The sequence below is a fragment of the Mus musculus genome, chromosome 5 (assembly GCF_000001635.26).
Source record: "Mus musculus strain C57BL/6J chromosome 5, GRCm38.p6 C57BL/6J".
Taxonomy (NCBI): Eukaryota; Metazoa; Chordata; class Mammalia; order Rodentia; family Muridae; genus Mus; species Mus musculus.
In genome coordinates, this window is record NC_000071.6 from 19,228,165 (window position 1) to 19,255,597 (window position 27,433).

Sequence of the window (27,433 nt, forward strand, 5' to 3'; positions counted from 1 at the left end):
CCCTGCTTCACTCCTCGGTCTTTCTCCCCCGCCCATGGTCATGTCATGTGGGCACCGTGAGTCACGTGCAGACTGACTAACCCTAGAGATCGCCCCTGGCCAGCAGGCAGGAGGAGGGGCAGAGATTAAGAAGCGGGGAGCTGGGAGAGCTTTCTAATGTGGAAGGGGAGGCAGACTGCGGCATTACAAGGGTTCCCCTAAGTATTCTTCATTGACTGGAATTTTCTTATTGACTAGGATTTCTCTGTGGTTGGACTCTCCTCTAGCTCCAGACATGGGGGCGTGTTTGTGGCATAGAGGTGGATGGAGATGCAAGCTGGTCAACAGCCCAGGCTCCCTGTGTTCTAACTTGGCTTCTGTCAAGTCTCTTCTAGGCTGTGAAGTTAATTTAGAGAGATTGGAATCTTGCTGAAAAAATGTCTTTGCTTGAAATAAAATTGTGGTCCTGAGAGAAAACTTTCATTAGAAAAGACTTTATTGTACAAATGTAGCGTGCCTTTGTTTTCCTCTGGTGGTAATGCAGTTTCTTGGGTGGCACAGGTGGACAGGACAGATCTGTCTCAAACATACCAGCATGGTATGACAGTTTGTTATCTATTGTTATTTGTCTTGCGCCAGTGTTGAAATTCTGAGTATTACTGTATCAGAATTGCTCTTCATGCTGTGATCCATTATGAAGAAATACTATATAGAGCAGTTGTTTTTTTCAGAATAAAATTAACATGTAAAAAGAAAAGTTCCGAAGTAAACAAGAGAGAATAAAGGTTCATAAACTTCTCTAAAGCTAAGCTGTCAAGGAAGAAAACATCTTCAGTGGGATTTATTGAGTATCCATCGTATGTCATTTTAGATGATCTAATATAGACATGCAGTATTATATGACCCTGAAGAAGAGGGTTTACTATCCTAGCATTTTCCAAAGTGACATACTTTGAACTCAAATTCAGAAAATTGTGTTGCTACATTTTAGGTTACGATACTACATAATAGCAATAGATAACAAATGTGAAGTTCAAGGCTAGGGTTCAGTTTACTACAATTGACCAATACCGTTATTTGGTGGTAAAAAATATTGGTGTTTGCAAAGGAAAACAACTGCAAAAGTTAATGCTTTTAAAATATCTGTTTGTTTAGGGGTTGATGGTTTATGGATGGGTGAATGGATATGCCCACTGTGTGATATGGAAATCAGAAAACAGCCCTTGAAAATCATTTCTCCCCTACTGCTCTGTGGGTGAGAGAGGGAAATTAGGCTTGCTGAGACACTTTTCCTGAGATCAGCCTCACAAGCCCACGTTAATACATTTCCACAGTGATTATATTCTACTGTGGTTCCCGCTGATCATTTTATTCTGATGCCTACATGTTGAGGTAGATGTTGGCAAACTTTAATACTCGTAAACAATAAGTGTTTATGAGTATTAATAAAATAAATAATTAAAAGAAAATATTATCTAGTATTAGCAATTTACTAAAAGAAATCCAGAGAGACATTGGAAAACTGAAGGCATAAAAGTTGTGCAAATTGAGAATCTGAGATAAGAAATGGGATTTTCTGGCCTATTCTGTGATAATGCTCATAATAAAGCTAGGGCAAATTTGGGAAGTCTTTCCCTTGGGGAAGCATAATTTCTAGCAGAACAGAGCTGGGAGTGATGTTGTAAGATGAGGTTTCCCTACTGGACCTTGACAAAGAAGCAGAAAGATCTACAGAGGGTGATCCCTGCCCAGCCTTGATTTTAGCTAAAATTCATCCTGATCAATCAGCTTCTTGCTTGTATTTTGTTTGGAAGAATAAAGCTGTTCAGATTCAGGACACTTATTATTATGGACTGAAATATTTAGGTGAAAATCTTTTCACAGTATATGTTAACCCTTAGTCTGTCAGTCTCCAGGTATCCAAATATAGACATTCATCTACAGAATTAAAATAGATATAAATAGATTAATTAATTAATCTATTTTAGCTTTTTAAAATCTATAATCGTATATGTTTATTTAAATGTAGTGATTCCTATATATTCTCTTATAAAATTGATCTTTTATCAGTGGTGATTAGATTTATTTATTTATTTATAATTATGAGTAAGTGAAAATTGGCAGACATTAAATATAGAGCTTGTGATTGTTGGGTTTCAGTAGGGTTTGTACTTGTTTGAAAATTGGGTTGAGCTTTAGGCTTAGTAGTTCTATTTCTGGGGGGAATCAAGAAAAAAAAAATAGAAAAACATAGCATAGCCAGAGAACTCATACATGGCTTGCTAGTGAGGTGGATTTTTAAAAATATTAATGAGATTGATTTTAAAGGTTTAGTTAAATATTGGACATTATGCAGAAACTACATGTATAGTTATAGCAAAAAAAAAAAAAAGAACTTGGGGAGATTTGTTAGAAATGGGAGATATGTATAATAGAAAGCACTAGCAAAATATACCCCAAATAAATTGCCATATTTACCCAACTTTTACTTACTTTTTGGCTAATTTTACATTATAGTTATTATAGATTTATAATTATCCTAATTTTTAAAGAAACTGAGAAACTAATATTTTAAGACATACTAAAGAAGACAGGTGTTTATAGTTTTTTCTGAACTGCTTAAATGCCTTCAAACCCATTAAAAAAAAAGCAAATGACATCATCAACAACAACAAAACCCTCACAACTTTTCAACACATTTCAACAGATTTCTCTTTACTTCATCATCTTTTAACCTACAGAATAAACTACATGAAAAATACCGTTTCTATTGTTGGTGATATCCTGTTGATTCTTTAAACCATTCTTTTTGTTTATAATAATCTTTTCTTACCAATAGATTTAATTATAACTCAGCAATATTGTATGCATTCTCATTTTTCCATAGGACCCCATGAAGAGAGCCCCCTTGGGTGATCCTGGGATACAAATTGAAGTGTTAACAGTTCTTTTCTTTGTCTTTTCCTTTTATCTTTGTTGCTAAAGTTCACAGCAGCCAGTTAAACAGACTGTCATGTTCCTGTCCTATATTCCTTAAGCCATGGCTCCTGATGCCTCAGACTACACAGGGACGGACATAGCCTGGATACATTTTCCCATTTAGTATCTCACAATGGAAAATAAGAGGCAAAAACTTTTATAATTTTTACCATGTGGAAGGTAGGCCATTGAAAGCCTTTGAACTTCACTTTTAGACAAGATCTACCTTCAAAGAGAAAAAGAGTCACATTTATTAAGAGTCTCACTTTCTTCTTGACTGACTGCAGACTAATATGATGTGTTAGGCTTCCACACTGCCTTTGCGTTTTGGGGAGTGAAATCCAAAGTATGTCAATTTCTGCTAGTAAAAAAAAAATGACTTTATTCCATATAATTTGAGTTATGTGGATTTTGTATTCAAAAATAATAAAAGTGCTTTAATCTGCTGTTCAGCCTAATATTTGTCCAGTGCTAGGGTTCAAGTCCAGGGCCATCTATGTACTTTAGAAATGCCCTGTTATTGAGCTATATTCACATTGACTGATTAACTTTGTTAGGAAAATGTTGGTTAATAAACAATTAAACGGTTCTGCTTAAGCAGAGTTTGTGAAAGATACTTCTGTTCTTTTCCACTGTCTGTAACAGTTTTGTCTTTCTTATTTTGTTTAGTTTTTGTTTGTTTTACTGTTGTAATGGCATGGCTTTGAATGCTAAGCATGATCATCCCTTTCTCATGGGTTTGCTTTGAATGACAATAGTCTCCAAGTCAAATGCCAGCTGAAGATTGTAAGTGTGGCCATTTCTGCTCTGAACATTCACACTGTGTGTGGTTTTGTTACCGTTGTTTGTTGTTTGGTTGATTCCTTTGTTTCTCTTGTTGTTGATTGATTGGGATTTTTGTTGTTGTTAGTGGTGGTTTTTCATTTGTTGTTTTCTTTTATGGTTTGACACCTCCACTACACTCAGTTTCAGTTTTAGCTGCTTGAACCTCACACATTCACTTTCATAACGAGAAAAAAATGTTTGCACATTTGACATGTCTTCTGGCTTGCAGTTCAAACAATTACTTTCCAGTGCATAGCAGACCCTGGTGGCAACATTTCCCTTAGGATGTGGGACAGGCAATTGTGAACTGTGCTGTATTCCTTGCAGGTGACCTGGCTTTAACAGCCAAGAGCACTCTTTGATGACAGTTCTATGAACAAGTTTTCCAAATGGGGGAGGTAGCAGTTTCTTAAGGGTAAGAAGGAACAGCTGGGAATGTAATCTACTGGAAGTACTCCTCTTAGTGTGCAAAACCTTGAATGCTAGCTCCTGCCTTGTCAACAACCATTAGCTAAGTTACACATGTAAATCATAACATGGTTTGCAGGTAGTAAGCACTATGTAAATGTTAGTAAATCTTATTCTAAACATTTGGGTCATTTTGAGGCACTCTCATTACTTTTAACCTTCAAGATATTTTTACAGTACTTTTAATTAAGTGTGTGTGTGTGTGCGCGCGCGCGAGCACACACACACACACACACACACACACACACACACACACACACACGAGCAGGTGCAAGTAAGGTCAAATGCTAGTGGAGGAGTTGGCATTGCAGATGGTTGTGAGCTGCCTGGCATGGTTCCTGGGAATCAAACATGTGTCCTCTTCAAGAGCAGCAAGTGCTCTGAACTGCAGAGCCATCTTTCTAGCCCAAGGTTTCAACACATTTTACGCTTAACTGTGATTAATTAAATTGGAAAAAGAAAAAGGGAAATACCAATGTCTAATTGGTCATAAGTGCAAAATTAAGTTAGCAACTTAGTGTTTTCTCTACAATAAATTCTGTTTTATAAAAAGCATTTTGTTGATGATTGTTGCCATTAAACACAATGACATATTCTTCTACCTTTAAAAAGTAACTATCATTGATGTCTTCATTTATAATAATTTTTTTATCTTCGGTTTTAGACCAGTTCTCCATCTTACTAATGCTGTGAAACTTAAATGCAGTTCCTTATGTGTTGGTGACCCCCAATCATAAAAATATTGTTATTGCTACCTTATAACTATAATGTTGGTACTGTTATGATTCATAATATTAATATTTACAGTTTTGATGGTCTTAGGCAGGATTGTGATCCACAGGTTGTGAACGGCTCTTTTGGACAGAGCTTGTTTACACCCTCTATGTTATTCCCTTCTAAGTATATCTTTTTTCCTTAAAACCTGGCAAATATAATGAAGATTTTACTCTAATTTTGACAGCTACAGAAATCATGGGATTCATTTCATGTAAATATATATATCCACTTTTTAAACACCACAGTAGCCAGATAGATCACATTATAAGTGGAATTTTTACTTCATAGTGACAAGTTTCTGTTCAGGAGATCTAATGAAACTGAATTAATAAATGGCCATGATTAACACTGTATGTAACAAAGGAAATTACACCAAATCCAGCAGAAGTACACATTGCACTTGTAATAGTGGCTGTACCATGGCATAAGCAAAAGTCTGTGTGAACCAAAGTCACAAAAGTACACATTGCACTTGTAATAGTGGCTGTACCATGGCATAAGCAAAAGTCTGTGTGAACCAATGTCACAAAAGATGATCACAGCCTCAATGTCTCTCTGGATAACACTCCAGTGACTTTAGCACTGCTTAAGTTCCAGCTGTGGTTCCAGCTGTGGTTGTGGTGTCAACCTTGCTCAGCTGCAGGTAGCAGGGTCCTGCAGCTTTCTTAGTATTTCTTATACTGTCACTCCTCATTTTAAACCTCAACTCCCTCCCTTTCATCTCCAAGAAATGATGACACGATCTTTCCCTTGCTTTAATATGAACCATGTTACACAGACAATTTACTGAACCTATAAATGCTAAGGCCAGTTAACTAAAGATGTGTGTCTGCTGCACACTGTTATACAATGTTCATGTCATCAAAGAAAATTAGTCAAAGTGCCTTCCCTTGTGGAAATTGATTGGCATTTAAGTAACTCTTGTAACAGAGTTGTGAAAATAATTGTTTAATAAATTTACAATGTAAAGTTGGGTTTGATATGTAGTTTTGAGCATTTTAGACAGTCTGGAATAAACTATTAAAGTTTTCTTTTTTTGACTACTGAATATACACCAATGACATCCAATAGATCCTTTTCTGTAGCCCATTGGAGTAATATTTTGAAGAAGTTATTGAATTTATTTAAAATATTGTAATGATTAAATGGCTTTATCTACCTAGGAAATTGTACTATTCATATATATGTTACATGAATTACATGGAGGTTGTGTCATGTAATTTTACTTAAAAAAAAAACATTATCCAAAACATAACAGATACTGTATCCAATAGTAACACACACATGTATAAAAGCATTTAAGTAAGCTTGATGTACAAAGTAAAAAACAAATCTTTGTCTATACTGATACTACCAATTACAAAATTTGTAGAAAATTTCTTGATCTTTATAATGTCACTTAGTGAGGGGTATGTATATGAAATCACAAAACTTTTCTTAAATAGCCATGGATGTTTTTAAAAGATTACTGTGAAGTACCAGGAAGAAAAAGTGTTGAGTGAAAAAAAAAATTAATTGGATACCTTTCGCAAGACACTTTGTTTTCAGACGTTTAAAAAAAGAAATCATGTTTCCCAAATTGTACACAGAATTTCCATGGATCAAGGACAGCACCAAAGCTGTTTATCCACCACAATGTCACTAAGTCAATCATAGAGAACTGGGAGAAAATATTAGTCCCCAAAGTGATTTTATGTTAGCACTTAACGCTCATTTTAAAGATGAGCTGTGTTGTATATCCTAATGGTTTGCACTGGCATTCATAAAGAAGGACTCATTTATTTGGAATACACTTATGCTTACAGTGGTGACTAGTGCCAGAAACCCACAGATTAACCTAGCAGCACACTAAGCAGATTAAAATCTGATTAGCTGTTTTAAACCATGAGAAATTTTCCGATATGAAATGTTTTGTGTTCCACCTTAATTCTGCCCCTCAAGCCTGAGTTTGCCCTTCCTCGTACTCCATGTGGTAATGGTAGAGCATTCTTCTATTGGGCAAAGTTTCCTGAGAAACAAGCGAGTGCCTAGGCTTAAAGCATTACTGAAATCTTCCAAACAGCTTGGTTCCTTTCTAAAAGCATACTGAGCACAGATAATTCTAATCCTGTCTTTGTAGCAAGTCTGCTACCAAGGGTGGAGTGCAGTCTTAGGTAAACAGAAGGAAGTTGATCTTCCTTCTGGATGAGCAACAATGCTGTCGAAGATGGTTTCTGAGTTAGGAGTTAAAACACAAAAAAGCCCTGTTTCCTTTGAAACATTCCTCCTTCTCTGTAGCTGGATCTCCATTTCCTTATTACCTAGAAGTGTCTATGCTTTCTGACTCTTCAGTGTGGAAGTTAGTCAGGTGAACTGCAAATGCTATCTCCATGACTGGATACATTGGATGCACATGTGTACCACATACAAATATGAAGGACTCAGTTACTAGTGTTAAAAGAATTTGTAAAATAAAAGGATTTGTGTGTGTGAGCACATAGCCTTAATGACTTGGGTTTCTTTTTTTCCTATTTATTGAAAAAGAGATTCCTAAACCGGGCGTGGTGGCTCACACCTTCAATCCCAGCACTTGGGAGGCAGAGGCAGGTGGATTTCTGAGTTTGAGGCCAGCCTGGTCTACAGAGTGAGTTCCAGGACAGCCAGGGCTACACAGAGAAACCCTGTCTTGAAAAATCAAAAAAGGAGAGAGAGAGAGATTCCACTTTTACATGATCCATCTTGGCCCTCCCTCCACACCCTCCAGAACTTGCCTACTTTCTTTCTCCTCAGTATCCACTCCCCCTCCATTTCCTCTTCAGAGAAAAGCAGGCTTCCAAGACACAACAGCCAAACAGAACAAAACAAGATCCAATAAGATAAAGCAAGGTCCTCACAATGAAGTGGACACAGGAACCCAGTAGGAGGAAAAGAATCCCAAGAGTAAGCATGTTTTAATAGTAAGCAGAATTGTAAGTCTGATAGTTTCAGACTCTCAAACAAATCAAATACTCAAGTTTCTATAATATATTTTACTTTAAAGAAATTATATAAAAATCAAAATTTCCCTCTTTATTTTTTATTACTTTTATTTTTTTATAATTCAGTCGTTATTTTACTCCCTCCCTGTCTGCCCTCCCACAGTTTCTCATCCCATTCCTCCTCTCTTGTCTCCAAGAGGATTTGCCCATGACTTCTACCCCCAGAACACCCCAATCCACCACTGACTCTCCCTCCTCCACCTTCCACACTATCCACTGGGGCCTCTGAGTCTCTCAAGAGTTAGGCACTCTCTCACTGAGGCTAGACCAGGCAGTGTACTGTATGTATGTCTGGGCCTCAAACCAGTTCCTGAATGCTGCCTGGTTGGTGGCTCAGTGTCTGAGAGATCTCAGGGGTCCAGGTTAGTGGAGACTGCAGGTCTTCCTATGGGGTCGCCATCCTCCTAACCTTCTTCCAGCCTTTCCCTAATTCAACCACATGGGTCCCAAACTTCAATTTATTGGTTGGGTGTAAGTATCTGCATCTGCCTCAGTCTGGAGGTGGACTCTCAAATTTCCCTCTTCCTGCTGTTAGGTATCTCATCTAAGGCCCCTCTATTTGAGTCCTGAGTGTTTCTCACTTTCCAGGTCTCTGGTACTTTCTAGAGGGTCCCCTCACCTCCCACCCCTGAGGTTTCCTATTTCCATTCATTCTGCTGGCTCTCAGGCTTCTATCCTGTCTCTCCCCACCCACCCATACTTGATCATGTTCCCCTTTCCCCCTTTCCCTCCCTTCTCTCACCAGGTCCCTCCTCTTTCTGCCACCTATGATTACTTTCTTCTCCCTCCCAAATGGGATTGCAGCATCCTCACTTGGGCCCTTCTGCTTCTTAACCTTCTTGAATTCTGTAGATTGTATCCTAGGTATACTGTCCTTTTTTGGCTAATATCCACTTATTAGCAAGTACATACCATGCATGTCCTTTGAGTATGAGTAACTTCCTGAAGACCCAGCTATAGCAACAAATTAATTTTTTTAACAAATTAATTTTTTTAGATTTTCTTTTGTATCAAGAAGTAGACAGCAAGCTGTGTAAAAACACCAGATACTATCCTCATAACGTTAATCTTAAAAGAATTAACAGCTAAGGAGAATTCTTGTTCATCAACTGGATAATATATTTGTGTACTGTGTAATTCTAGTTGGTTTAAATGTCTTGGAGAAAAATGAGACTTTTATCCAACAATATGAATTTGGGGCATTGAAGTTATAAAGACATAATTATTTTAAAAAAGATGAAATTGTACCATACCTCTATATTTCTGTCCAAGCGAAGATATTAGCATTTCGAAATTTAAAATGAAAAACCCTACTGTTTAATTAGCAGGGATACTAAAATATTTTGCTATGAAATAAAGACAATGCTTCTTTTTCTGATATAGGTATTTTAAATGAGAAAGATTTTCCTTTCAACCAATTAATTCCGTATTTATGAACTTGTGTCTGCTGGAGACCAGCTGTTAAAATGTATACAGTTAATGATTTCTTTTATATTCTAAACAATATCTTCAGTCATTATATTAGAACAAGAAAGTGTCATCTTGCATTTTCTCACATCTCAATTTTATGTTTTTATGCTTTTAAATTTAGTTGCACCTGATACACTGAAGCATTAATATTGTATATACTGTAGGGGTACCATTTAATAATTCAATTTAAGAATATGTCTCTAAAGCTGGTTCTTTACTCTTATCCAAATCCAATACAGTAACTATGAACGGACTGGAAATTCAGCCAAATCATCTTCATCTCCTCATGGAGAAAGCATCATGGTACTCTTTATGTTTGGGGATATTGACCACAAAGGAAGTTTGCTTCATTTGAATATCTTTTGAGATTCATCTTAGCGACAAAACTATTAAAGTAGGACTTGGTTGTCTAGCTAGAATGTACTTGCCTTTTCCCCCTTCCTCTCAATTTCATTTTGTTAGAATGTCAGCTCTATTCAGGAATGCACATGCCAATGTGTTGATTTGTTTTCATATCAGATTGGCTTCAGCTCAAGCGACTAAATCCCAACTAGTCTGATGCAGACAAGACAGTTCCATCTTTTTACCAGTGATCTCTTCATGATATGGCTTGTAACCCTGTTCTGAGTATAATTCAGGGGACTTTGAGAGATTTCTGAATTCTTAAAATAAGATTAGAGAATAAAATAGTATTCCCTCCTTGGACTGGAAGTTCTCATCATGGGAGCTTGACCAGAAGCAGCTGTCAGCCATTCTGTGATCATGGACCACTCTCTGCAGAAAATGGGAAGAGGGCAAAGCCGACCAATGGAACGCCCAGGCTCCTGGATGGACATCTGGAATAAGGAACCAGTTGCTCATCCTCTCTTAGAACCAAAGCACAGTATGTTTATGAATTTAGTTTGAGGTTTCTGGTGCTTGTAGGCAAAACACGCTGGTTTATTAATATAAAATATGCTTAATTCCAATCTTCTGTTAGGAGAAGCAAACACTGTTAATGATCTTGCAAAATCAGAAGTTTGGTGAATACAACAAAATGCACTTTGTCACTATTTCAGCTCAGCCAAATTTTGGGTATTTCTTCATTACCTCACTCAATTCTGTTTCTGTTTTAAACCTGAGAAACTTTTCATCATTCTGAGATAAAAACTAGGAACAGAAATCCGTCTTAACCTTATCTAAAATGGAACATATTCAAGAAAGCAAATCAGTTACAAAAATATACCAACAATGCATGCCAAATCCAACTTGAGATATTTTTGAATTATAAACTGTTTACAAATGTATTTAACATTGATCCGGGAATGTATGTAATTATAAACTGACTCATCAAAATGTTCCAACTCCACTTACTTAGGACTAGAATTCATCTACTAAATATTCACAAACTGTTTTTTGGAGCCTACTTTTTGGCAGACACCAAGCTAGTGACTACATATGTTTTAATAACAGCATAATGAAGACTATCTTATAGTCAAGGTCTTCAATTTGTGCTACATCTTTTGTGATCTGATTTCAAAAGCTATCAAGAAAAGGATAAAAAAAAAGATGAAAAAATAACGTATTGGGAAGAAAATGTACCAGGAGTCCTTAGTCCCCAGCATCATGCATGGGGTTTGCGTAGTGCCAATCTTTGTACATAGACATCTTCTCCGGAGCATATGTGCCAAGAACCATGCTAGCAATGCCACAAGGGCTCATGAGTCTTGATCACATCTAAAGAATTTATTATTAGTAGTTAAGAGTACAAAGGTCTAGAGAAAGAAGTTTTGGATGCCAGTAATAGAAGTGTCTGGTACTAGATGTCAATCTAAGAAAAAATATAATGTGCACATTTATGCCTTAGACCCTTATTTTGCAAAATTCATATGGTTACATAATATTTTTTAGAGAGTTAAATGGATAGTTTGTTACAATGCCTATAATATGCTTCGAATCACTATGAGCTTAACAACTAATTGTTACTATATAGCAACTATTGTACATTAATATGTAATTTAGTTAATATTTACTAAAAATAATAATATTTAATCCTGTGCATTTTCTAAAAATCATACATGAAGCTAAAAGGCACCTTTTATCTCTTAGGTCTCAAACAATGTTGATGGAGCAAAGATTACTGATTAAGTAATTTCATGAGAACTATAGCAAATGCTTTCAAAAAAATGTATAGAGCTGTTGAGATTCTACAACTCATGGGTTGTGACAAGAGTTTCCAATTAGTAAACTCGAGAGTTTGATGTAGGAAGTAGTGAGAAAAGAGCTTGCAGAATGGAAAGTCGGCCATGCCACTGTAACAGTCTGAATTCTAATGCTTTAGCCATTGTGAATAACAAACCTGTATGAAGTGCTTCCTATATATTAGGCAGTTTTCAAACTTTCATTTCTCAAATGACTTTATAAGGTAGACGTTTCCAAGGAAGATGATCACCTTTCATGAAGCCCACATAACAGCAGAGCCAGAATCTAGGAACACAGACTCTGTCAATACCTTAAAGCAAATCGAGGGGAGCCTTCCATACTGTGTTGGAAATGCCCTTAGAACAGATTAGTGGGCTCATATTTATTTATTAATTTTTCAGGGAGTGAACATGTCAGGAACACTTTTTGGGACGTATTTAGGAAGTGAAGATATCTAGCTACAGGAGACTTAAGATACAGATACAACAGCTTCAGAGCCTCCTGGGTGTTAAAAGGAAAGGGTTTTAGGCCTTCAAACATAGTAAAAATGATAGGAGAGAAGAGGGATGAGCCAGGAACCAAATAGGTGGCAAAACCACCAATAATTATGAGCAAATGTAGAAAATAAAGAGTGTTGCTTTCCTTTCTCATTTCTGATGGCTGGTACTATTTGTTAAGATAGAAACTGGAATCAAAGGTTACCAGAAGTAGATGGCAGAGCTGATATTTGCAGTACTTAATTTGAGGTACCTGGAAAGTGTCTGCCTGAGAGAGATAGCATTAGAATAGTGAGAGCTTTTGAATCCTCAAAGCCCACTCTTGTGACACACTTCCTCCAACAAGAGCACACCTCCTAATTCCTCCACACACTTAAAACACTGTGGACCATGCATGCAAATATAGGAGCTTATTGGTAAACACTGTTGCTTGAGCAATGTATTAGCAAAAGAAAGTCCTTTTCATATTCATTTTTCAGGAAAAGGGACACTTGAGTGTGATGAAGAAAGAAGATTTTAATTTGCATCTGTATTGACAGGAAACAAATTGGAATGAGGCTGGTGACTGTTGTCAGGACTGGAAATGAAGTAAAATATGGGACATATTGTGGAGGTAGATTGAACTAGAATTTATGTTATGCTAGATGAGAAATAATAAACAAAGCACAGTATCTCCTATAATCTCTGGGCTAAGGGGGTGTGAGACACAAGAACTCTGGGGCCTCACTGGTCAACCAGTCTAGATGATCAACAGACTTCAGTCTGAGTAAACAACTATCTCAAAAAAGGAACAGAACAAAACAAAGCATCTTATACCAAGAAAGATGGTACAAGGAGATGGGAGAATACAATGAATATCAACTTTTCCCTCTGTATATGTGTACGTAGAATCATGTGTATCCCCACACAAAAAGAGATACACATAGAAAATGTTAAAATGCATAAATGACAGATAGCATTAAAGACGGAAGTAAAAGAACCGTGGAGGCAAACTCAGGCTTGTGACTCTGGAAAGGCTGCAGAGTAGAAGAAGACATAACTACAAAGGTTAGAATTTGATCCATACGAAAATTGATTCAGGCAGTTCTAGAAGCAGAAAATTATCACACTGAAAAGTGTAAGTGCATGTTGGGGCTGGAAAATGACTCAGCAGTTTAGAGCACATTCTACTTTTGCAGAAGACCATAGTCTGTTCCCAGGTTCCATGTTGGGCAGCTCACAATCCTCTGTCATTCAGGACCCAGGGGATTCTGATGCCTCTGGCTTCTGCAGGAACCTACACTTAAGTACACATTTCTAAGCACATCAGTATACCAGTATGTATAAAATTAAGTAATAAAATTAAATAAATAAAAATGTAAAGAAACATGACAATTTCAGAGCTATTTCAGAATGTACATAATTAGTATGATAATATTCACAAGGTTGTTATAAATAATATCTTACTTTGCATTATTTAGATTAGGCACTAGAATTTGGGATTGTTCATTAAATTAAGTTTTAAAATGCTTAATTTGTGTTTTAAGAAGATTTTCTTATTTTACTTTTCTCCATGTAATACCACTTAAAGAACAGAGTGTAAAGAAAGTGGTGTCTGGTAACATACTGTGTGTGAGGACCTGCCAGATGGCAAGTCTGATGTTCAAACATAGTTGGCCATAAGTCTGCAGCTCACAAGTGTATTGGATGTGCAGTTACAAGAGTAGAGATTTGCTTTGTACAGAAATAGCAACAGCCATATAGGGAGCTCTGGTCCCTTTAGAAGAACAATGAGAATAAGACATCAATGGTGAACATGTGAGGACTGTTTACAATAATAGGCTAGCATTGTAGAACTGATGGTGTATTCCATTCCAAAGGCTAATAGACCATAAAGCCCATAAAAGTCAGTACTCAGTGTTAGTCACAAGAGTCCCAATCCAAAGTCAGTCAGAGAATTAAAATTCCTCTTTACTAGAATTTGTAGTATTTTTAACAGAGATCAAGGTAGTATACTTATAATAGCAGCAGTAGTAGTAATCCAGTCTTAAGTTATTCTTTTAATGTACATAAATTTCATATATGTGTATATATATACATATATATATGTTTATGTATCACTATACATAGCTCTAAAGATATTTCTATTTTACTAGTAAGTCAATAAAATCAAATTGTAAGAATTCTAACTTTATGCTATCTTTGCCTGTCTTTTTCCTTTTAACCAAAGGTTATAGTAGTTAGACAGTTCTCAACTTTTTCATTCTATTTTAAGATGTCTCTCTTTGACCATGACTGTGATGTTCTAGGTTATTTTTAGAGTAAACTCTAAAATGCAAATGTTCTCTAAGTGGCACCAAAGTTGCTCTTTGAGATGTTTGTAATGAATCACTTTTCTCTAACATGTAAAATAATTCAAAGATCTTGGTAGAAATCTCTATAATATTTATCATTTTGAAAGCTCAATTGACTATGTCTCAACTGGCTTGATATTATGCCATGTACTTCAGTGATGGAAAATTTTAACTAATAACTTTTAAGGCAGTTTTGTAGCTTTAGGTCCCAGAAATAATATATGGAATACTGTGAACATTATCAGTTTTAGAACGTTGATTCAATTATCCTGCCTAGACCTGGCATGTGAGAATCATATTTAGATCCTCCTGAGGCTTACTCTACCACAAAATCCCTATTTCCTCTAATTCAGTAGGACAACAGATTTACCAATGAAGGTTTTTAATGTGTCACATGAATTGGAACAGGAGCACAACAAGGCCAGTGCAGCGTCTGATTCAAAACACAGATCCCAAGAACGATTTCTGAAAACATGTAGAATATTTTAAAATCATTGGTTGAGTGAATGAAAGAACATGTCTTCTTTCTTTGTGGCTCTAATTTTACTTGAATCACAGTGTGTTATTCAAGGATCTTCAGTGAAATAGTAACAATTAGTGGGTAACTGGAGTCATAAGGGATTCAGTGATTTGCATAGGGAGTCTGACTACGCACGAATTGTACAGTGGAAGTGGACCATATGGAAGGAACACAGAGTAGATGGTGGCACCTTCCATTCCAAAACCAAACAGACAATAAACGCTGGTTCTGCACCTTAGTAACAAGAGTGCCAATCCAAAGTCAGCCAGGAAATTATAATTTCCCTTTCCTAAGCAGGATGGTCAAACCTAACTCTGCTAAACACTTAACCTGACTGGGCAAAACCCACTCATATCAGAAAGGGTCCCCCACTTCACTGATTATGCCGATTTAAAGGTAAGGCCATCCAAAGACACTTTGCAAGATAAACCATAGAGTATGCTTAATTAAGTACCTTGGTACCTGTGGTCCAGTCAGGTTGACACATAAAATGATCACATACACACACACACACACACACACACACACACACACACACACACACACACACACAAATATATAAACATATAGCTATTTTGTCCTGTAAGCATATTTTAAAAATATTTAAAACAGTTTAAACAACTTCTTTTGTATGTTAGATCTTGCTATAGTATACTCTGGTAGTTTTTTGGTTTTTGGTTTTTTTTTTTTTAAATGTGAGCACATCTTAGATCATCCATGAATGGACCTTTTTTTCACAAAATATTTGTCTTCTCCAAAATAAGTTGTAAGTGATGTTTTGAAATGCACTTTCATTTATAATTAATCTAAATGAACACTATCCCACTTTATTGACTGTCATTTTCCACATTATGCTGATGCCTTTATGAATAGGTGCCTGGTTGTGTCTAATTAAAATGTTGTATGTTAAATAGCTTAACAATGTGCGATATATCCTTGCTTTGATTCAAAATAGTATGAGCCCTTTACAAAGCCAGGTTGCTAAGACAGTTATCCATCAGCAATAAACAGTTTGGCTGCTAATGGCAGAGGCAGCTTAGAAGTTCTCTTAGAATAGAGATTTTTTTTTCAATTTGGAGAATTGCCTTTGTTGTTTTTCCAAAAAGGAAGTTTTGTTCTAGCTAATAATCATTTATGGCTTTTTAAGAGAACTGCTGTATTTGAAAATGTGGAAGTAGCATATTAACTAGTTCATAGTAAGAAAATGGTATACATTTGCTGTCCTTTTCAAAATATTGACTTCTTGTTGTTGTTGTGATAAGAGTCTTTTGCTGTATAGCCTTGAATATCCTGGTACTTTTTTTTGGGGGGGGGGGCAGTCAATTTTATTTAAAGAGTGTTCTCTAGTGAATAGTCCGGCATTCAGGAATGTATTGGTAGCAAAAATTTGGCTCAATGAATTATTAATTCTTTCAAAGGGGAAGAAGTTGGGTAGCAGCAAAGTGAGGAGATTGAGATCTGAGGGGAGTTAGTGAAAAATTGGGGACTGAATACTATTTTCAATTATAGCTCAGATTTACTTCAAACTCAAGGCGGTCCTCCTGTCTCCAAAGAGCAGGAATTACAAGCATGCCTCACAATGTATATATTTTACTTTCTCTGTCAAAATAATTAAAAAATAGTTCATTCAGTTAGTACATTTATAGTATGCAGTAAAAAAATTAATATTGCCTTTTCTAATTTCTTTTACATCCGATGCTGTGCTGAATTGAGTTGTGATGCAAATCAACTATTTAAAAAATCAGTTATTATATATATGTATATATACATACATATACATGCATATATATGTGTGTGTGTGTGTGTGTATGCGTGCCTGATTGTCTATATGCACATGTGTACATCCAGTGTCTGCACAGGCCAGACAGGGCGTCAGATTTCCTAGAACTGGAGTTAGAGGAGGTTGTGAGCCATCTGATGTATATTCTTGGAACCCAATGTGGGTCATATGCAAGAGCAGCAAGTTTTCTTAACAGCTCAGCAATCTTTCCAGCCCTTATATTCTCTTCTATTATTTGTTTAATTAGTTGTGATGTCCTCTGATGTTATGATACTAAACTTGGAATCTCTAATTTATGCTTGTGTTTTAAATATTGTGACTTCACATAGGGACAAGAAATAAAAATAATAAGATTAACAGCTAGTTTGGGTTGATCACAGTTGTACAAAGAGTAAAAATGAATTTTTTTCATCTCCTGTCTCAAGTCTAGCTCAGCTACTACTGGTCCATTTCTGAACACAATCCATGGTCCACTTCATAATTACTTGTCACCTTCCTGAATTGTAATAATCTCAGTGTTTCATAGAAATAAAAGAATAGTCTGCTGCAAGTGCCCATGTGCATGTTGTATCATGCTGAAGGGCTCTACCATCTTCTCAACTTGTTCTTCATCAGGATCTCCTAAGGCCTGTAAGAACAGCAGTAACTCCTGCCTGCCTCTTTGCTTTTTGTCTCCCATCTCTGATCCTGCCCTCTCTTAATCAAGGGCAGAATGAAGAAGAAAGAGCAAGAATACAGGTGGAAAGCTTGTTTGTCCAGCTCTTCTAAGTTGCACACATATCCTCTTCCAAGTCGGGCATGTATACATAGCCTGTGTTATAGGCTCTATTTATGTGTTCTTCAGAGACAACTGACCATCCCCATCCCCTTCTATACTGCCACACTTTGAATGTCACAGCATCTCCTTACAGGAGCATTCGACTCTCAGCCTGATCACTTATCATTTCACTAGCAGCATCTGCCCAGTGCACACCACTGCCCACTGCAGTCTTTGGTGGCCCAGCAGACAGCTCTCTTAAGCAGCACTGTTCAAATGATGCATTTAATTTGTCAAGTTGAATCTTTTGAATCCTTGACCATTCCTATGGTAGGAATGTCTCTGCATCTATTTAACCCAATTATTGGGGGGGTATGTCATCCAGATTCCCATTCTCAGAATTCTTCTAGCAAAGCTAGGTATAACTGCTATCTCTATGAATGCATCCAGTAATTTTGGGAAAAGATTTCATATTAGTTTCTAGATATCAACATTAGGCAACCATATCAAGAATTTAATGGTATTCGAGAGTGGTCCTGCTAACTCCCGTCTTTTCCTCTTAAGACGATACTTTCCTGTCTATTAATACTCTTTTGGGGATGACTTTCCGATAATCCCTTTTCAAATACTTAGTCTTCCTCCTATATGCTCCTGGAAACAATGAGCTGATAACTGGCTTTACCAGTAATTTTCCATTGCCATCAGCTTTGGAGCCTTAGCTACATTCCAGGAAACAAGAAAAGTCCCACTTCACATCTAATTATGCTCATTTAAGGACTGCATTAATTCTATGAGGGAAGTGTTCTAATCATTTCAGTTAAACATCAGGAAACTGAAGTAAAAAGAGTCTCATAACTCTCCCAAGGTCAGGCAGCTTGCCCAAGGTTACTTACTATGAAGTAGCTGCCTGACTGCAAGCTCTTATCTCCTCTACTAAACTGCCCAAGTAGAATTGGGCAGAGTCTCGAGGATTAATGAACCAATCCCCTAGATAGGTGCCCCAAACTGCTAAGTAGACAAAGCATCCAAATGCGTCCCTGTTCTGGTTCCATTTCACTTTCCAGACCTTCAAATGGTCTTATAGAAACATATTCTTCTCTTCCCCTTCTTCCTGTCTTAGAATGATTTAAACACTTGACAATTAATTAGTAATTTCAAGCTGAAATCATGAGCATTTTATAAGGTTATGCTAGTCCTTACTCAGCTGTCCGAGAATTGTGTGTTATTGTAGTATGTAAACTATTAAAATGGCACAATAGGATTTTACTAAATAGTAAAGGGAATGCATTATTTCAAGTAGCAAAGAACTGAAAAATTCTCCAACAGTGCTTTTATGCTTTCTGAATTGTATAGGTATTTTATTTGTACTTAAATTTTTATTACATCATTAGTTTATATGAATGTATCTCATAAATCAAAAAACTTGCTTGCCCCTTTCTCATTAAAAATTGTTGGTTTTGCTGCTATGTTTGATATAAATCTGCTATGTAGTGTGTGATATTAAATAGCATACAAATTATGAATATCATATTATTAAAATATATCTGCTTGCAAACTGTAAATACAGAGGATTTGGCGGGAAAGAACTGTCTTCTCTCAGGTGCTTCATTCCAGCAAGACCACACAGAGCTTATCTTTGGTATTACTTGAGTTGCATATTTATTTCATCTTGCTCAGCCTGCAGCATCAGCTAGTTCCTTCTGCTGGTTCCAATTATTATGATTATTTCCAGCCGGAGTGAAGTCTGGCAAAGCAAATATGGAAGAGGAAAGAAAAGAATAGGCTTGTTTCCTTAAGCTCACATTCAAGCCCATCAGCCTTTAACTGCACAAACTATTCGTTAAGGTTTGCAGTGAGAAACTTACTATTGGTTTTGGTTTTATTGGGTACTGCAGACAAAAACTCAAATGTATACAAGACACAGCTTAACACTGTGCCATAATTTGGATGGAGCATACCTTACCATTGGCCCTTATAGACTGAGATATTGTCTTGGATTGCAGATGCTAAAGGACATTCTTTAGCAGCTGTTCTGAAAGTTCATTGTACGTATACCGGATGAAAAATGTGAGATTATAAGTATGTATGTTACTTTAGGGAGAAGAAGCAAGATTTATAGCTCTGTCTTGAAAATAATTTGGGTAATTATTTTCTCATCTTTAGTACCCACCATGGTTGGGGATATCAGATTAATTGTGTGCACAAAGATTGTGCAAATAGCAATGGAGTAGGACTAAGGTAACTTCTGTAGGTTCATTTCTGTCCATTTGTGTGTGTCTGTGTCTCTGTGTGTGAGTATGTGTGTGTCCGTGTGTGTGTGTGATCCTGTGTGTGTGCACGCGCTCCCGCGTGTGCATGCGAGCGCGCGTATGTGTGTTTGACAAAAGGCAGTTTTCCTCTATTCCTAAGTGCACAAGGTTTCTGAGAAGAACTCCTAAGGATTTAAGACACTTGAATAAATTGGCTCTGAATCTTTTCTTTAGATTCAAGGATTCAGAAGAAGAGCAATCAAGGGAATAAAGGCATTACCTTAGAGGCCGCGTGACGTTGCCACTGCCATTCCTTGCCTAGGAAGTCCTAATTGACACAGCTAACTAAGAATCTACAGACTCTCTCTGACTATAAAGCAGGCAAGGGCACAATGCAGAGGAATGTGTTGAAGCAGGTTCTTAAGCTGTAGGTGTTTTACAAACTAAGCCTGAAAGTCTCTTTTTGGTAAGTAAAACAGATGTGTCTCAAATGCACATCTGTTGTTTAAAGTTAATACATCATACCTTTCTCTGTAAGATTCTGTCATTTGATTAGAAACAAGATACGTTTTTGTAAATGTATTCATAGTGTTCATTGGAGGAACTATTTTTTATTGGTAATGCCTTTTTTGTAAAGCTTTTAGATGTCTGATAATTTTAGTTTACATTACACCTACCAAAGTAATATACTTCGACACAATACAGTATTAAATGTCAATGAAAAACTTAGTTAACGTGAAGATATTTTCTTCAGGGACCAAATCTTACATAACTGGAAACACTTTGATTCTGTAGTCATTCAAGTTATGATATCATCATTACAAGAGTCAGTACTAACATATATCAAAAATAAAGGATTCTTGTTTTCCCAACTTTTCTTCTCCTGTCTACTTTTCTAAATTAATCACAAAACTCTATCAAAGTTATGGGACAGAAAGTTTATAGCATTAAATTTAATTAGAAACAACAAGAGCTAGCTGTAGAATCACACCACTTTATACCTAGTAGCTGGAGGCAGAGCTGGGTATGTCTTAGGCCAGCCTGGTCTACAGAGAAAGTTACAGAGCAGCCATACATATGTATACACACACATACACACACACACACACACACACACACACACACACACACACACACTGAAATGTTGCTTAGAGAGAAGGGGGAGGGGAGGGAAGAGAGGGAGAGAGGGGGGAGAAGGGTGGGGAAAGTATACAATTGGTTTTAATTAATTCACTTGTCATACGGTTAATGTTTGTTGTTTAAGATCACAATTGCTGTATAGGATAGCACACTAACTCAAAATGAAACAATAGATTGAAAGTTATTATGTATTTTTAAATAGAAAAATTGTTTTGTGAATTAAAACATTCACAATGTATAAAATGTTGTAGGTATATATTTGTTATAAAATATTTCATATTTTATTTGATGTATAAACATCATTTCTCATTCATTAACACAGTCTTAACATTTTTGTTATTTTTATTAATATATTTTTAATTAAAATACAATTTCATCACTTTTCCCTTCCCTTTCTTTCCTCTATTCCCACCCCAACCTCCTCCACCCAACTCCTTCCATACACTCTCAAATTGGCAGCCTCTTCTTCCCTGATTATATTACATGTGAATTTATTTATATATGCACAAATGCATGAATGCAACCGACTGAACCCATTTCTGCTGTTAGGGTCTGTATGGTTTCACGGCTGATCATTTTGTACTAGATATATCGATATTAAAGCTCCTGCATCCAAAGTGGCTCAGGGAACATCACAGAATGAGTTGTGGAAAGATTACAAGAGCCAGAATACCAGGAAGTCTAATGTGAAACACTATCTCATAAAAATGGCTTCATAAGAAATTAGAACACTGGCAATGTCAATAGACAACCTGACATGGAAGGACGGTCACGCCCCTAGACAAGAAACTACCAACAACTGATAACTTCCTAGAGATGGGGAGTTAGCCTTTCTGAGGGATGATTCCCTGATTGGTTACCAATACAAAGTGGTCAGCCCTGAAATATTCTCTAATTGTTATTTTGTATATGATAAAACATGCTTTTAAAAGTTCTATGTAAAAATATCCAGACTATGTAAATGCTTAATCTTGGAAGCGACAAATGGGCATTTTTCTTTCAAAACCATGTACCTGGGCAAAGGAAATCGATGGGAATGGCCAGTAGACCATTAACTCTGTCAAGCTGTCTTCTACTATGCTATAACAGGACACACGATGCCAATATTTTCAATTACATGTTGTTGAACACCTCATATTTGAGATGTGCCAAATTGTTCTGATGTTGTCAGGTAGTATACACATTATGGTGGTTACTTAGTAGAAGCAAACATGTGAACCGACCGCGTTATTAACAGACAGCCTTCTCTTTCCTCTTGAACAATAATCACCACTACTATGAGACAGAAATTGATTTAACTGTGGTCATGAAGAAAAATATCTTCTTACTGGTCTGTAACACACTTGAGGTCCTCTCAACCTGGGATAGCTTTTCCAGTTCTGCATATATAGAAATGCTCATATTTTCTTTTAAAGATATTTACTTACAAGTTATAAGGCAGATTTCTTTGCCTAACATGTCTAAGCAATGTATTTAAATAAGTTTATAGCTGACTTCCAACCTGAATATGGCCACCTTTTCATGGAGTTCTCCTCGGAGGCACTTCATGGTTCTGTTTTCTGGGTACCACACCATGGATGTCTGCTTCTCTCTTTAAACCTCAGCAAGCCTCACTAAGTTTTCCTTCCTGTGTCTGTAACCTTTGCCTTTGCCTCGTGGTTTCACTGATCTCTACTTCAAATATACTGAAGACTTAAAAATTCCTGTCATCTCTACACTATTTCTGACTTCTTAATCTCTTTAGTTCTGTCATCCAGGCCTTGGTACTATTTCGACGACTTGCCGTGTGTGTCCTCTTTCCATCACTAATATATTCATGTTTTCTCAGCATCTCTCCTGACTATGTGAACCATAGGTTTTCACCTGTTTCTTCTCAGGCTTACCCTTGCCTCACTGGTCCAACTGACTACCAAATTTACACCCCAGCACACTATTCTTCAGCTACGCTCAAGTTTATTCTTCCCCACGTAATCACAAATTGCTTACACGGATAATCAGAACATCCCAAGCAAGCTCCCCACCAAGAACTACACTGCTACTTCTCCATAAGGGCACTACATCTTAGCTCCTGCAATACTGGAGGGTTTTCAATCATATCAATAGTGTGGGCTTTTTCCTCCATCTTTTCTCTTCTATGCATCCCAGATTTTTGCACTCTTAAATTTTCATTCTGCTTATTTCTCCTGATTCCAAAGCCATCCTTTGCTATATTAAAACACATAATAATTTTGGAAACCTTACTGTATTCACAGAAGAGATCCTTAATAAAACTAATTAAAGGACATATTTTTAAATATTTTTATTACATATTTTCCTCAATTACATTTCCAATGCTATCCCAAAAGTCCGCCATTCCCTCCCCGCCCCACTTCCCTACCCACCCATTCCCATTTTTTGGCCCTGGAATTCCCCTGTATGGGGCATATAAAGTTTGTGTGTCCAATGGGCCTCTCTTTCCAGTGATGGCCGACTAGGCCATCTTTTGATACATATGCAGCTAGAGTCAAGAGCTCCGGGGTACTGGTTAGTTCATAATGTTGTTCCACCTATAGGGTTGCAGATCCCTTTAGCTCCTTGGGTACTTTCTCTAGCTCCTCCATTGGGAGCCCTGTGATCCATCCAATAGATTACTGTGAGCATCCACTTCTGTGTTTGCTAGGTCCTGGCATAGTCTCACAAGAGACAGCTATATCTGGGTCTAAAGGACATATTTGATTCAAGACAAGAATGAAAGGTATATTTCCCAAACGGGCAACTTAGAGTTTCAACTGTCTGCAGGACATTCTGTTTGAGTGTAAAATCTAAACAATATTTTGTTTTAAAATATGTCTGTGACAAAACTCTAAAAATATTTTGAAATATAAATCTTACTGTAGAAGCTTTTGGGTATTTGTGTTAAGATTAACTAATTTTTGAAAGATGCTTCCTAGCACGAGGATGTAACTTTGTAGGAAGGAAGATCAAGTCATGGCAGAGGATACTAGATTTCCTATATTTGCAACTTAAGATATGATTGACAGCAATGGGGATTCTTTTGCCTGTTTTAGGAAGTGGCACAAGAGTAATGCCTTTCCAAAAGACAACCCCATGAGGAAGTTGGCTTCAAAACTAACAAATGAAAGGTTAAACTGATAGTCTGTGTTTCAAGACCAAATTTACAGAGACAGACTATAAACTGACAATATTTTTGAACAGTTGCATGCACACATGTACATATTCAATAATTTATCTGAAAAAAAAATCCAACCAGTATCTCTTTCTGACTTCTCTGGGAGAGAGAAAATGAGAGAGAGAAAATGAGAGAGAGAGAGAGAGAGAGAGAGAGAGAGAGAGAGAGAGAGAGAGCAGCTAAGGGCTGTGAGAAAATGAGTACTTTCGACTTTACAACTACTATCTAAAAGTTGAAAGCTCATTTTCAGTTTGACTTGATCTATGGTCATGTATTTTAGTGATCATCATTTTTATGGCGTTCTGAATGTTTCAGGATACTATGATGAGGATGCTAAGGAGAAGGGTAGGAGAGTGGCAAAAGTGAGAAAGGGAAGTAAAAACAAGTAAAAATTTGACGTAGTTCAGAACATACCTTTTTGATCTGATCAATGCATCCATCTTTAAAAACTGTACAACCAACAAAATTATCTGAATCTTCATTTTGTCTAAGAAGGTCAATAATGAAGCTCTGAGACAGTAAACACAAGCACCGGTTGTGGGAGTCAGGCTGGCAACATCACACACTAAACAGAAGCACTAGTTTTTAGGAAATTCTAAATCCATTCTCAGCTCGGGACTAAGAGAAAGACATAGTTTTGAAGAGAATACAGTACATTATGTTAATCAAATAAACTGAAAAGGAGCCACATGGGAAGGTATGGGGGGAAATAGAAGAAGGAAATGACCTAATTATATTATAGTTTTAAAAATTAAAAGCAAAACAGAATAACTGTTGGAATATCTCTTTGAAGACATTCTTTTCTAAAATGATAAATGCCTTTCATGTTTGAAAGCAGTTTTTCTTGCATCACTATCTTTGTTTGTGTAAATAATTTACACAATTTTTGCTTTGTAGTGTGGATGAGCAAGTAGTTACTGAAGCCTTTACACAGACACGTGGCATTATTTTCCCCTCCCTGTCACTAATTTGCCATGTGTGGATTAGCAATATAATACAAGCAGCTATCAAACAAGCACATAGCACATCCCAGTCACACATAACTGAGAACATACAGTTCTACTCAGACAGCACAAGTTTCATAATAAAAATTACTGATATCATATATCTATATAGATAGATATATGATATCAGTATATATATATATATATATATATATATATATATATTCCTGGGGAATAATATATATTATATATATATTCCTGGGGAATAATGGGTATTTTCTGCCACTTCCCTCATATATTATGGAAGAAGTTGAAATATTTTGTCAGTATACAAGCCAGGACAGGAACAACGGTGTTTAGAATGTAGAAATTCTTCTATATTGTATACTTCTGTTCCTAGAGAAGGTTCTAAAACCAATCACCCAGCCACCATATACCACATGAAATGGCTAGTTAACTGAAAGAAGTCGGAACATTCCAGTTTATCCTTACTGAGAGATTCTGGAAAGAAACAAGATGTCTGTGTACATCTTAGTATCTGACTCTTAGCCCCAAAGCTGTATTTAACTGCAAGAATGTCTTCACTTTTTCACTTTTTCTTATTACTTTTATTTGTTTATTCTACAGTCCAGCCATTGCTCCCCTCCAGATACCCCCTTCCACAGTTCCTTATCCTATTCCTCCTTCCCTGTCTGCAAGAGGATGCTCCCCACCAGACCTCCCCACTCCCTGGTTTGGAGTGTTAGGTGATTCTTCTCCCACTGAGGCCAGACCAGGACCCCTGTGGTTGAACTGGTGAAATGCTGGAAGAAGCTGAGGAAGAAGGTATCCCCATAGGAAGACCAGCAGTCTCAACTAACTTGGACCCCTGAGATCTCTCAGACACTGAGCCACTAACCAGGCAGCATACACCGCTAGTCCAAGGCTCCCTGGTACCTATGGCTTCACTTTTTTTTTTGAGGCTTAAAAATATTAAAACTTCTCAACAGCACAAAAGGGCTAGTATACACATTTTAGTGAATTTATTTTACATGCTATAAAACCGTGGCATGAAGAATAAAGTTACTTTTCTAACCCAGATATTAAAACAATCATTTTAAAAACTCTGTTCTGAGTTACTGCACTCGGTGGGACTCTGTTGTATTATTTCTTGTGGAGGAGATAAGTCGCCATTTCTATTGGGCACTGCAACTGGTATTGTGGACTCAGATTCCATATGTTGACTGGATGTGGTGACTTCTAACGTTCTATGTTGTCCTGAGGACCTATAAGGTACAGACCCATGAAGCATTTAAGAAAATGTAGTGATTCATGCTTATAAATTCATTTTGTGGACTGTCTGGTCTTTTGGAAGTTTGAAGGCTCTGATTAAATGAACATATACAATGAGAGTTCCTTGAATCCAGTATACACTGCTCCTTCCTTCTAACTATTCCCAGATCTTTGAACATCTCTCTTTTCACATATAGTGTATATTAGTTATAATAATTTTAGGCTCAAATTACTGAAAACCAAGCAGACATAAAGCACACGATATTTATAATTTCACATAACAGGAAGTCTAAAGATAGGGAAGGCTCCATGATTGGTTGATTGAATGACTAAAAATAGAATTTCTTTCTGTTTTCCTGCTTTGCTATCTTCAGCTCTCAAGTATCTTGAAAACAGATATTGGAAAACGTGATACCCGCTACAGAATCTATGAAACTATGTATCTAAATAATCCTAAAACTCAATGATAAAACTCTTTTGAATTATGTTCACCCTTAGATTATCTCTGTAAACCTAATATATAGTAGGATTTTGTGTATAGTAGATGTTTAATATTACTTCTGGGAATTATTTCTAAATATTTAAATTTTAGATAGTTAATTAAGTTCACACTGTTAAATGAAGAGAATTGAAAATCACATGATCGAATTTTGCTCCTCATGAGCCTCTGTGTTGTTTTAAACTGATATTTAATTTCTTATTTCCTAGAGATACTAAAAGTTACACGTGATATTCTGATGAAAAATAATAAATCCATTTTCTATTTGTGATGTAACAATTTCAAAAGAATTATACAGCCTTTTAATAAAAAACATGTAAACACATTTATTCACCTTTGATTTTAAATATCAGTTCCAAAGAAGTGCTCTAATTTTGGAGACATCATAGCAATTGCTAGATAATTTGTTTGGTAATAATATCATGCAATCTTTGTGTATTTATTTGCCTAGGGTTCTCTACTTCGTGGATATTTTTCTTAAACTAGTGGCTGCCATGGTAGATAAAACATTGGTTCTTGTATGAGAAGAATTTATTCCCTGTGCCAAGAATACTCACCCTTTGTTCAGCATAATATA

General features: G+C 36.5%; 1 protein-coding gene across 9 annotated transcripts in view; it reads left to right on the forward strand.

Moving 5' to 3' along the window:
- The window catches only part of Magi2 (membrane associated guanylate kinase, WW and PDZ domain containing 2), a 1,485,406-nt gene that overhangs the window by 8,778 nt on the left and 1,449,195 nt on the right, over positions 1-27,433 (forward strand). The gene's annotated exons all lie outside the window — the stretch shown is intronic.